We start from the raw sequence: 13,460 nt of genomic DNA, 5'->3' as shown, positions 1-13,460 counted from the left end.
TCCTTTCATCACAGCTCCAAACTCTGTCTCTGTAACTCCTTCCATGGTGAGCTAGTTGTTTTTAAATTATGTTTTCTTTTTAAAGTTATTTTTTTATGTGTGTGAGTATTTCATCTGCATATACATCTGTGCACCATGTGTATGCTTGGTAGCAGCACAGGACTGAAGAGGTCATTAGATTCCCTGGAACTGGGTTTACAGATAGTTGTAAACCACTATGTGGGTGAGCCATCTCTCCAGCCCCTTAAATTATTTTTTTTAATGATTATTACTGATGTATATGTCAGAGTATTAATTTTGACCTTGGCATTTCTATTGAGTTCCCTGTTTCCTCTTATTTTTAGTAGATCTGCTGGTTCTTCTAAATAATCATGTAGTCTAGTCTTTAATTTTTTTGCTTTTATCTCCTTTGGGTTTTTTTTTTTTTTCGCCCTGTACCTTCTGAATATTGAGATTACAGTTGTAGGTCCTGTGCCTGGCTTATGAGATGCTATGGATCAAACCTAGGGCTTTCTGTCTGCTAGGCAAGCACTCCATCAGTTGAGCTGCAGCCCTAGACCTGGCTTATTCTTGGATTGTTAATCATTATTTATATGGAAGATGGCTTAACCTCACTTGTAAGTTAAATGTTAACTGAAAACATACTGAGGGCTGAAGCTGTAGCTTGGTGAGTATTTGCTAATGTGCAAGGCTCTGGGTTTGATCCTCTGTACTTCATAAAAAGAAAACAAATTAAGACTCTTTAAAATCCCATTGGAGTGTTAAAAATAAAAATATTTGATAAGACTTTTTGTTGTCAGGAATGTAAGGCAAAAGATACATATTGTATGTGGAAGTTTAAATTTGTATAATGGTCATGAGAAGCAATTTTGCAATATTGTATAAAGATTATATACATTCATGTTTATATATTAGTATATTTCAGTGAAAGTTAAAAATGTATATACATATATATATATATATATATATGGCTGCTACAAATGTATGTATATATATATATATGTATATATATATATATACACACACACACACACACACATATATATATACATATACACACACACAGGTATATATGCAAATATAATGAAATATACAGCAAATAAATTTGAATGTTACAGAGTAAGAGCTGTTTATGTGCTGGAAAAAAAAATACCCTAAGTCATGACTATAAAAAAAGAACAATCCCAGCATTCAGAGTTCAAAGATAGCCTGATGTACATAGGCATATTTGTCTCAAAACTCCAAAACAAGAAAAGCAGAAAAAAGCTTAGTGATTTGGGCATGGTGTTATTCACCTGTAGTCCTAGCTCTTGGGAGACTAGGGTAAAAGGATGGCTTGAATCCAGAATTTTCTGCCAGCTTAGGAAATGTAGTGTAATGAGTCTTTGCCCCAAAATAAAAACAAAACACCCCAAATTTAGTGTAAGCTGGACCAGATAGTACAGGCCCATAATCCCAGCTAGTCAGGAGGCTGATATGGAAGGATTGCAAATTCAAGGTAGACAATGGACTATGGACTCAATTGAAACTATCCTAGGCAACTTAATGAGAGCCAGAATTCAATGGTAGAACACTTGTCTAACATGTGGAAGGTCTAGGCTCTAGTAATGAAAAAAAAAAAAAAAACCAAAAAACTTTACTGTATACTATACTTTTTGGGAGTGAAAAGATAAGCATATTTTCGAAAGGGTGCTTTCAGTGATAGGGCATGTGCCTAACTTGTGTCCATGATCCGAAGCACTAGAATACATGCCCAGCATTGAAAAACAAATGAAGAAATATGGTATCAAGCATTGTGGCACATGCCTATAAAGCCAGCACTTTTTTAAGAGGTTGAGATAGGAGGATTGCTGAGTTTAAAGTCAGACTGTATTACATAGTAATTACCAGGCTAGCCAGGGCTACATAGCAATACACTTTTAAAAATAAAAACAAAACAAAACCCCCAAACCTAACAGATAGTTTACACATGATAAAAGCAAAAGCTAATAGAATGGAAAATGTGGCAAATAATACTACTAATTATACTATATTGCAAGTTTGAGAACAAGGACTGAGTTTTGTTCTTTTATTCTTAGATGTTAGTTACTGCGCATTGGTACTTGGTGGTTATTGTTATGAAAATATATGTATGAGAAAGACATAAAATTGTAGGTCAATTAGCAATTTCATTAATCAGGTTATTTTTTAAATGAAAAAAATGTGTTAGCTGAGTGAAGCAAATAGATAATATCTTTGTCATTCAAGGGCTCCAGCTTCCATGTAAAGGTTTAGACCAATGGTTCTCAACCAGTGCTTTACAACCTTTTCAGGCCTTCTAAGATCACCAGAAAACACACATAATATTGTTAATGGGCAATCTTTACTGTTTAAATATGCCTTCTTTCACTTACAATCAAGGTTAAAGAAATCCTTTGACCCATTGGTTGATAAAGTACTACTTTTTATCTTGTTTTGAGGTGAGAGTCCTATTAAATTTATTACTTAACTCCAGGGCTTAAGTAATCTTTCTATCTTAGTCTCCTATTTGGGATTACTGGTGTGCAACAATGTACCAGATCCAGGTTGGATTTTTTCCCCATGGATAGAACTAAGGTAAAATACCAGGGGAAAGTTATTTTGAACTTTTAAATCAAACACTTTAAACTTATATAATAAATGTGTTGAGGGAATAGAAGTGGGATACAAATTTGTGAGTCTCTGTCTATAATAATTTGGGTCTCTACAGAAGTATTATATATGTGTGTGTGTGTGTGTGTGCTTAGATTACTATGCTACCATTTTATACATGAAAAAATGGTTACATTTAGGCTATACTATATAGTTTTGAACTTAATAGGTGATTCCAAGCCTGAAAAACTCCAGATTTGAAGTCTGATTTTTTTGTAAACTTTTTTGCTTTACCACATTTCTATTTTGTTGAATACAGAAGAGATAGCTTGTTCACTGCAGCATATCTTTTTAGCAATGCAAACATGGTTTATTACTGGAAAATCTTTTAAAAATACATTATGTTTCTGCCTTCCTGAATTGAGTCTCCTTGAGAAACCATTTAATGTTTCGTCAGTATTGTTGAATAGTGCTTTATTTTTACTAATGATTTTTAAATTTATTTGCTTATTTATTTGTATATGGAACTAGGTATGCATTTATCATGAAGTCATCAGTCAGTTCTTTCCTTCCCTAGTCTGTCAGGATTGAGCTCAGGTTGTCAGACTTGGCAGCAGGCACCTTTACTGAAAAGCCACCTCAATGGCCTTAATAGTGCTTTAATGCAATGCTGCCCTAGGGGATATTAAGAAGTGGAAAATAAAAGCTTTTATCTATTGATTATTGTATTGTGCCAGGCACTGTGCTAAGTACTTTATATGCATTTTAATACTAGTCCTGTGAGATTCACAAATGAAATTAAAAAATGAGTGTGGTTAAGTTATTGCCTGGAAGGGATTTGATTCCATGAGGAAAACAAGTGAAAAGGAGGAAAGGGAGCTGCTATTGGATCCATGAGGAAGAGATCAGAACATGGATGCTTAGTGATGTTCTTTGCCTGGTTTAAAAAGATTTATCATTATCAGGAGGAGTATTTTGTGCCATTAGGACCAAATCCAGCATCTTCTGTATGTTAAGCAAATGCACCACCACAGAGCTATACCCTTGTCCTAGAACGAACTCATTTTTCTTATTCATTATTTGTCCTTAAGTTATAGTTATTACTCTTGTTATTGTTGGGCCTTTTCCCTCTTGGTGGTTCTCAACCTTCCTAATGCTGTGACCCTTTAATACAGTTCCTTATGTTGTGGTGACCCTCAACCTTAAAACTATTTTGTTGCTACTTTGTAACTATAACTTTGCTACTCTTATGAATCTTTTTTTTTGTTTTTTTTGTTTCTTGTTTTTTTTTTTTTTTTTTTTTTGGTTTTTCGAGACAGGGTTTCTCTGTATAGCCCTGGCTGTCCTGGAACTCACTTTGTAGACCAGACTGGCCTCGAATTCAGAAATCCGCCTGCCTCTGCCTCCCGAGTGCTGGGATTAAAGGCGTGCGCCACCACGCCCGGCTACTCTTATGAATCTTAATGTAAATATATAGTAAGCAGGTTATCTGATATGTGACCCCTGTGAAAGGGTTGTTCGACTCTCTCAAATGGGTTTTGACCCATAGGCTGAGAACCACTGTTTTAAAACAAGAACTTAGCCGGGTGGTGGTGGCGCACGCCTTTAATCCCAGCACTCGGGAGGCAGAGGCAGGCGGATTTCTGAGTTCGAGGCCAGCCTGGTCTACAAAGTGAGTTCCAGGACAGCCAGGATACAGAGAATCCCTGTCTCGGAAAAAAAAAAAAAAAAAAAAAAACCAGAAATAGAAAGAAAACCCCACAAAGATGGGAGTGAGAGGGCAGTATAGTTTTTAAAAACATATTTGATATTACAGTGGTTTTGAGTTTAGTAAAAAAAAATTGTTAAGATTTCTTGTTTGTTTGTTTGTTTTGAGACATGAATCCTAGGCTGGCCTTGAAAGTCTGATCTTTCTGCTTCTGCCTACCAAGTGTTGGGATTACAGGTATGTATCACTACACTAAGCTCTAAATATGTGAGCCAACAACCTTCCCTCCTCTTTTCGCCTTCCTTTCCTCTCACATCCTATTACTGAGCCATTTCTCTGTCTCTCCTTATTTTGTTTTGAGATAGGATTTTGTTAAGTTTCTGAGTGGACTTGAACCCACTCTGGTAGCCTTTGGATTTGTGCTCTTCATTCTTGAGCCTACCAAGTGACTGCTATTACAGGCCTGTATGCTGAGCCAGATCTGCGTTTGTTTTTTGAGACTAGATATTTTATGTATCCCAGGTTGGCTTTGAATTTGAGACCTTCCTGCCTTAACCAGGTTAAAAATTTAAAACTATTTTATGTGTATGAGTGTTTTTACCAGCATGTATGTCTGTGTGACACTTGTGTATCTGGTACCAATAGAGGCCAGAAGGGAGCATTGGTCCTCTGGAAAAGCAGCCAGTTCTTTTAACCACTGAGCGATCTCTCCAGCTCAGTCTTTTTAAAGTAGTAAACATTTATATATTTATGTATGTATTTATTGTTTTTATTTATGTATTTATTTATTGTGCACATGTGTACTTGGGCCATAGCACTCATGCAGACGTCAGAAGAGTCGCAGGAGTTGATTCTACTTCCTTTATGTAAGTCCTAGGGATTTAATTCAGGTTTGTCAAACAAGCCATTTTGTTGGTCTACCTACCATGTCTGGTTTTATATGTACTGTATATCAAACCCAGGGCTTCCGCAGTTTTAAAGACAAATTTTGGTGTCATGGGGTAATTCTGTTTAACTTTTTGGAGAACAACCATATAATGTTCCATGTTTAGCTACACCATTTTACATTTCTACCAGCAATGAATGAGGGATCTGTTTTTTCCACATCTTTGTTAATGCCAGTTACAGTATTTTCTTATTGTAGCCATTCTCTTAGGTATGAAATAGTATTTCATTTTAGTTTGATTTGTATTTCCCAAATGAGTAATATTGTGTTTATTGGGCAATACTCTCTTATCTGCCCAGGACCTAAGTTCCTAGTACATGGCTAAAACCATAGTACTGAATCCTATAAAAGTGTAAGTTTTCCTATTCCTATGTACATGTACATAGGATAAAGTTTAAGTGGTAAGGTAGACCAATAATTAGAACAATTATAACAAAATGCTTTATTTCAACTGTACCATTATATTTAAAGCTGACTGCTGCTGGTAAGATGGATCAATGGAAAGAGGTGCTTGCTATACAAGTCTGGTGGCCTGAGTTTGATCCCCAGCCAGAGTCTATGTAAAATTGGAAGTAAAGAATGCCACAAAACTCACTAAACTTTTATTTGTAAGAAAAAATGCCTGAAGTATTGAAGACCTAAGTTGTGATTTGAATTCTGTGACAGTTTTATGAGGGTGAAATATTACCACTACTTTTTTGTTTGTTCATATGTTTGTTTTGAGATAGGGTCTACGTAGCCCAGAGTACCCATAACTTAACAGTCTTTCTATCTCAGCTTCTCAGGCACTGATATTATAGATTAACACCTTCATATCTTCATATAGTTATTACTATAAAAATATGCTTATGGTGGTTCAAATGAGACATCCCTTATAAGTCTTAGACATTTGAATACTTGGACCAGTTGGTGACTATTTGGGGACAATTAGGAGGCCTTGCTGGAGGAAGTATGCCATTAGGGGCGGGCTTGGAGGGTTCAGGAGCCTTGCACTATTTCGAGTTTGTTCTCTATGCTTCCTGTTTGAGATGTAAGCCCTCAGCTGCTGCTCCAGCCAACATGCCTGCTACTTGCTGCCATGCTGCCTCGCCTTGATGGAATCTTATTCCTCTGGAACAGTAAGCCCAAAATAAATGCTTTCTTTTTTAAAGTTGCCTTGCTTGTGATCTTTTATAATAGCAATAAAAGAAACAAAGGCAGAGTTGGTGCCAGGGATTGCACTATTGCTGTGATAGACCTGACCATGTAATTTTTTTTTGTTTGTTTTTGAGAAATGTGGAAGACTTTGGACCTTTGGACTAGAAAATTGGTTGAATGCTATAAGCAGAGCTTAATGCTCAATCCTAGTAGGACCTTGGAAGCCAGTAGTGCTGAGAACTGTGCTGACCTCAGAAGCCCAGCTCAAAAAGTTTCAAAGGGGAAAAATAATAGGAACTGGGATAGAGATCATTCTTGTATCTCTTGCAGAGAGCTGGGTTCAGTTCCCAGCATCCACATGGCAGCTTATAGCTTTCTATAACTCCAGTTAAAGGGGATCCACAACCCTCTTCTGGTCTTTGTAGTCTCTAGGTGCATATGTAGTATGCATACATATATGCAGACAAAACTTCATACACATAAAGTAAAAATCAACAAATATTCAAAACCATAGTGGACTAATTTCTTTGAGGGAAGACATTTCAAGTTAACCCGTTGTGGTTATAAGTAATCACTCTTATGGAGGCCTATAGTGAAAGAGAGCAATTGGGGTAGAAATAAACACAAAATGTACACTTTGAAGAGAACACCACAGCCAAGGCTTGTGCTGGAAGAGCTAGGGTGATTAAGGCAAGGCCTGATCTCCATTGGGGAAAAGGGAGTGGAGCTAAGCTTCTACCTTGTATGAAGAAAAGGCCTAAGGAATTTTCTGTTCTTGAAAAGGAACAAGTCAAAGCAGCTAGGAATATGATTGAAGGGCACCAGAGTTCACCCCAAGTGACTTCTGGCTTCTGGTACATGAAGGATGCAGGAGTAAAGGGGTTGTGGAATCTTCTGTAGTCTTTCTTTTCGGTGTCCTAAGGATGTGCATGAGGCTAAAACAAAAAAGTAGTTGGAGAGGCTTATCAGTTAAGAGTACTTGCTGCTCTTGTAGAAAGCAGAGTTTGGAAAGCCACTGAGACCAGACATGTGGCAGGGGTGTCCCTGAACAGAGAGGCCATTATGTGAAGCTGTGAGTGTGAAGTCTGGGATTGCCTTGGAGACCCTAGGATGTTGGAGATGCCAGAACCTGAGATATCTGCTACGAAGAGTTGCATGATGCATGCAGGGCATCTGAGATGCCTGAGAGAGGTGGGGGAGGTGTGCTGCAGTTAGTAAAGCTAGAAGGTAGGGTCATCTAAACCCTTTGACATAGACTTACAGGATTTGGAATTTGCCCTGCTGGGCTTGGGTTTGCTTTAGGCCAATATATATATATATATATATATATATATATATATGTCTCAAAGTCTGCTGCCTCCTGCTACATTGCCCCACCATAACAGATTCTTATCTTTGGAACCCAAAGAAACCCATTCCACATAAGTTGTCTTGGTTGTGGTACTTTATCACAGCAGTAGAAAAATATGACAATGCTATAATAAATTTATACAAATGGAGTATTTTGCTTCTTCCTTGAATTTTTTCTTTTAACTTTTATTACATTATTTACATGTTTGTGCACTAGCACATACTATGGAGGCCAGAGGACAACTTTGGGACTCAGTTCTCTCCTTCTACCATGTGGATCCTGGGGATTGAACTCAGATTGTTAGGTTTGGTGGCAAGTACCTTTACCGCTCACCCATCTCACCCATGCCCCACCCCACCTTGTTTGTATGTGGGTTTTTTTCTGAAGCATCATCCCATAGCCTATGCTAAATTTGCAGTCCTCCTGCCTTAGCCTTCCAATGACTGGGATTTAGGTGTTTCCTACCATGTCTGGCTTTATTCCTGAATGTGACTGAAACTATGAAAGTAAAACTACAGAGAAGAGAGACTTTGCTGCATGTTCTTTAGAAATAGTCAAATCCTTTACCCATTTTGAGGGTGTAGAGTGCTGATGACTGGCCGCAGGGTCTTGAACATGTTAAGCTGTGTATTTTAAAAATCGGTTTGCCTTTTCATGTATTATTTGTCTGCTTGTTTTATTTGTTTGTTAAAACAGGGTCTCACCAAGTAGCTCTGGCTGGCCTAGAGCTCTCTATGTAGACCAGGCTGGTCTTAAACTCACAGAGATCTGTTGCATCTTATTTGCATATATTTCCTTCTACTTTATGGGTTGTCCTCACTTCTTTAGTGATATTCTTTGAGGTACAAAAGTGTAACATTTTATGAGATAGTTTCTTCCCCCCCCTTACTGACTTGTAGACATGCTCTATAGCTTTTAAATATCCTGTGCACGGATATTTTATCTGCATATCTGTCTGTACCATGTACTTGCCTGGTGTCTGAGGAGGCCAAAGAGGGAACTGGATTCCCAGGACTTCGGGTTTCAGACTCCAGTAAGCTGCCAAGTGGATGCTGGGAGTTGAGCCTGTGTCCTCTGGAATAGTAGCCAGTGCTTTTAACCAGTGAGCCATCTCTCTAGTCCCCTGGTTTCTTTTTCAAGATACATTCCTACTGTGTAACTCAGACTGGTCTTTATTTAGTTTTGGCAGATTGTCAACTCATGGTTGGCCTGGTGGAGCCTCCTGTCAGTTTTTTCTTCAGTTGACACTATGTTTGGTTGTTACAGCTGGGAAAGTTTGCCTGGCCCAGGATAACCAAGATTTATTCTGGTGTTTTCTTCTAAGAGCTTTATAGTTTTAGTTCTTAAGTCTGTGGTCTACTCTGAAGTAATTTCTGTGTGTGATATGGGATGGGGATCCACTTTTACTGTTACACATATTGATTTGAGTTACCCAGTACCTTTAGCTGAAAATACAGTTTACTCATTAAATAGTTTCTTTGTTGAAAAATCACCTGACAAGAAGTGTTAAGGCTTACTTTTAGCCTTTCATTAATTTTTCTCATTGATCTGTTTCCATTGTTATTCTGTTACTAATTTCTAATTTAATTATTTTCCTTAGCAGGCCTGCCTTTCTTCTTTTCTTCTTCTCTCTGCTCATATAGCCCAGGCTGTTAGTTTTCAACCCTCTATATAGAGAAATTACGTTGAATACCTTATCTTGTCTCCATGTCTCAAGTCTTGAGATTGTAGGCCTGCATCCTCCTGCCCAGTTAATGTGGTACTGGGGCTCAGACTCAGGGCTTCCTTCATGCTAGCTAAGCACACTACCAACTGACTACATCCCCTAGTTGAATTGTTTTGTTGTAGAAGAGAACATTTGATTGATGCCTGTTTTATTGCATAGCATGTGATGTAGTTGAGAGATGCCTATCTGTGCTTGAAACAAATTCATTTTTGCTCTCCTTAAAGAGTATGTTTTACAGATGTCAGCTAGGTAAGGTTGTTTGATACTGTGGTCCAAATATTGTTATCGAAGTATCTGGTCCTCTCTTTAGTTTGTTAGGTTTTATATCATGTATTTTGGGGGCATGTGATGGTTAAATATATGTGTGTATAGCCTTATAATTGTTTCCTTGTAAAATATCCCTTTGCCTCTATTATTTGATATCAGCAAATTGGGCTTTTAACAATATATTAGAGCATGGATAAGATTTTAGGGTTTGGTGGGTTAGAGAGATGCCCAAATGGTTGAGACCTGGCTGCTTTTGCAGAGGACCTGGTTCAGCTACATGGCAACTTATCATCATCTGTAACTGCAGTTCCAGAGGATCTGATGCTTCTTCTGGCCTCTGGCACAAAGCATGCACATTTTGTACATGGAGACAAAACAATTATACACATTAAATAATTTTTAAAAAATCATGATTTCAGAGTTTTGGGGCTAGAGAGCTGGCTTAGTGGTAAGAGCACTTGTTGCTCTTGCAGAGGACCTGGATTTAGTTCCTAGCACCCACGTAGTACTCACAACCATATACAACTTTGCTTACAGGGTATCTGATGATATCTTCTGACCTCTACTGGCACCAGGCAAAATACTCATATAATTTAAAAAGTCAAATGTCTTTAGAGTATTAAAATGATTTCCCAGGGCTGTGCTGAGGATCGAATTCAGGGCCTCTCACATGCTAGGCCATTGCCCTATTTCAGAATTACAACCTGGCCCTTTTCAACTTTATTTTAGGACAGGGTCTTGCTATATTGTCCTGGCTGGTCTTACAGTTTTGATCCTTTTGCTTCAGCCTCTGGGTAGCTAGGATTACAAGAAATGGACCAGAGATTTCATTTAGAATGGTTGAAAAAAACAGGGTCCTCTCTGTATCCCAGGCTGACCTTGCATTCAGGGTTATTTAGCAGCATCTTTCTGTACATGGGCATGTCGGCATGTGCCACCATGCCCAGCAAAATTTGAGGGCTCTCTCTTTTTATTTGCTTGTTTTTATAGAGTCTCATGTAGCTGAAGGTGGCTTGAACTTTTGATTCCTGCTGCCTTCACCTCGGAGTGCTGGCTCTACCACATTTTTTCCCCTTTGAGACGGGGTTTCTATAGCTCTGGCTGTCCTAGAATTAGCTCTGTAGACCAGACTGGTCTCTGTCTGAGTGCTGGGGTTAAAGGTGTGCACCACCACTGTCCGGATAGAATTTCAGTTTTTAAAAGAAATGCTACACTCCAAAACCAATGTGAGGTTTTTGTTAAGAATCATATAACTTTACCTATTTCTGGCTGTTTAGAAGTCTGTCTTCTAGAATTCTGGCCTTGAGGTTTCTGTATAAATGACCTTTGGTTAGGTGAAGTGAATAAGTATCATTATTCTTACTTTAAAAATACCTCACTTAAAATGTTAGCATTTGGGGAATGTGGGTAAAGGTTGTACTATATTCTTTATATATTCTTGCAAGTTATTTCCCCAGGTTAAAATTATTTCAAAATAAGTAGTTAAGGGGAAAAGGTGTCAGGCCACTGAGATGGCTTCCTGGGTAAAGGTGCTTACTACCAAATCTGAGTCTGATCTTTCTGCCCACATGGTATAAAGAAGAGAACTCTTGAAAGTTGTCTCTGAGCTCCATGTAAGCCCCATAGTGGGCCACCGCAAGTGTGCACATGCACAGAATAAGTAAATAAATATAAAAAAGAAAAAAAAAACTCTACCTATTTTCACTTGTAGGAAATAGCAATCTTATTAACTAATATTGATCTGGCAATGTAACCAAATAGACCACTTTATGAACTCTTAGTTTCATTCTTTTTTTTAAAAGATATATATGATGAGTACACTGTAGCTGTCTTCAGACACACCAGAAGGGGGCATCAGATCCTATTACAGATGGTTGTGAGCTACCATGTGGTTGCTGGCAATTGAATGTAGGACCTCTGGAAGAGCAGTCAGTGCTCTTAACCCCTGAGCCATCTCTCCAGCCCTCTTAGTTTCATTCTTAGCTCTAGTATTAAACATAGATGTCTTTAATAGCACACTCTTGCTGGTCAATTTCTGAATCTTCCAATTGGACTCTTAATTATTCATCAGTAAATGTTGGATTTATACTTCCATAAAGTTTGGAGATAGCAATAACCTCCTGCACCATAGTAAATCATGAATGTAGTCCTCCTGTAATTTTGTTTTTGAGATGCCCCAACTTCATCTTTTGCATATGAATATTCAATTATCCTAGCATCAGTTGTTGGAAAGACTATTCTCTCCTTGTTACGTTTTCTTAAAATTATTTGACCATCAACACATGGGTTTATTTTCAGACTATTTTCATTTCATTTTTTGTGTATCTTCCCTTATGGCAGTATTTTACTGTTTTGTTTTTATTTAGGTTTGTTTTATTATACTGGAAATACTGCCTGAATAATGTAGTTTTTATTTTTTGAGACAGGGTCTCATGTAGCCCAGGCTGGCCTCAAACTCACTGTGTAGCCTAAGATGACCTTTAACCTTGTTTCCCCTATCTCCACCTTCAGAGTGCTAAGATTATAGATGTGTGCTTCCAAGCCTGGTTTATATAATGCCATGGATTTTACACAGGGCTTTGTCATGCTAGAACAGCATTGAACCTTCTGAACTACATTCTCAACCCAATAAATTAGCAGTGGCATTGACCTCTGGTCTTTACATGTTAACTCAAGGTTCACAGGAACACATGTGTATTCACAGGCATAGAACATGTGCATGCACATGCACACACAGACACACACACATACCCCACATTATCAAAGTCAAAAAATATTAACTATTTACAAAAGTTAGTGAAGGATTCTGACAACATAATATGTAGAACATTGCCAAGTTTACATTCCAACCCACATTATATAAGGGCCAGCATTTTCTTTTCTTTTTCTATTTTACTATATTATTTTTGTTTGTTTTGTTTTTTAAGACAGGGTTTTGTTTGTTTGTTTGTGTGTGTGTATGTGTGTAGCCTTGACTGTCCTCAAACTCTTTCTGTAGAACAGGATGGCCTCAAACTCACAGAGATCTGCTTGCTTCTGTCTCCTGAGAGCTAGGATTAAAATGTGTGTGCCACCACTGCCCAGCAATTTTTATTTTACTTTATTTTATTTTATTTATTTTTATATTTATTTATTTATTTTGATTTTTCGAGACAGGGTTTCTCTGTATAGCTCTGGCTGTCCTGGAACTCATTTTGTAGACCAGGCTGGCCTCGAACTCAGAAATCCGCCTGCCTCTGCCTCCGGAGTGCTGGGATTAAAGGTGTATGCCACCACGCCAGGCTTATTTTTATTTTTAATTATATATTTTCTTTATTTACATTTCAAATGTTATCCCTTTTCCTAGTTTTCCCTCTGAAAACATCCTATCCCCTCCTACTCTCCCCTGCTCCCCAACCCACCCACTCCTGCTTCCTGGCCCTGGCATTCCCCTATACTGGGGCATGGAGCCTTCACAGGATCAAGGGTCTCTCCTCTCATTGATGGCCAACTAGGCCGTCCTCTGCTACATATGCAGCTAGAGCCATGAGTCCCACCATGTGTTTTCTTTGATTGGTGGTTTAGTCCCAGGGCTCTCTGGGGGTACTGGTTAGTTTATATTGTTGTTCCTCCTATGGGGCTGCAAACCCCTTCAGCTCCTTGGGTACTTTCTCTAGCTACTTCATTGGGGACCCTGTCATCCAATGGATGACTGTGAGCACCCACTTCTGTATTT

General features: G+C 38.2%; 1 protein-coding gene across 6 annotated transcripts in view; it reads left to right on the top strand.

Annotated features, from left to right (window-relative positions):
* Wnk3 (WNK lysine deficient protein kinase 3) overlaps positions 1 to 13,460 on the top strand; it is a 135,137-nt gene that overhangs the window by 11,970 nt on the left and 109,707 nt on the right. The window lies entirely within an intron of this gene.

This window comes from Mus caroli, unplaced genomic scaffold, assembly GCF_978045245.1.
Source record: "Mus caroli unplaced genomic scaffold, Mus_caroli_1 scaffold_5, whole genome shotgun sequence".
NCBI lineage: Eukaryota > Metazoa > Chordata > Mammalia > Rodentia > Muridae > Mus > Mus caroli.
Note: the sequence above shows the minus strand (reverse complement) of the source record. Positions and strands in the feature narration are given on the sequence as shown.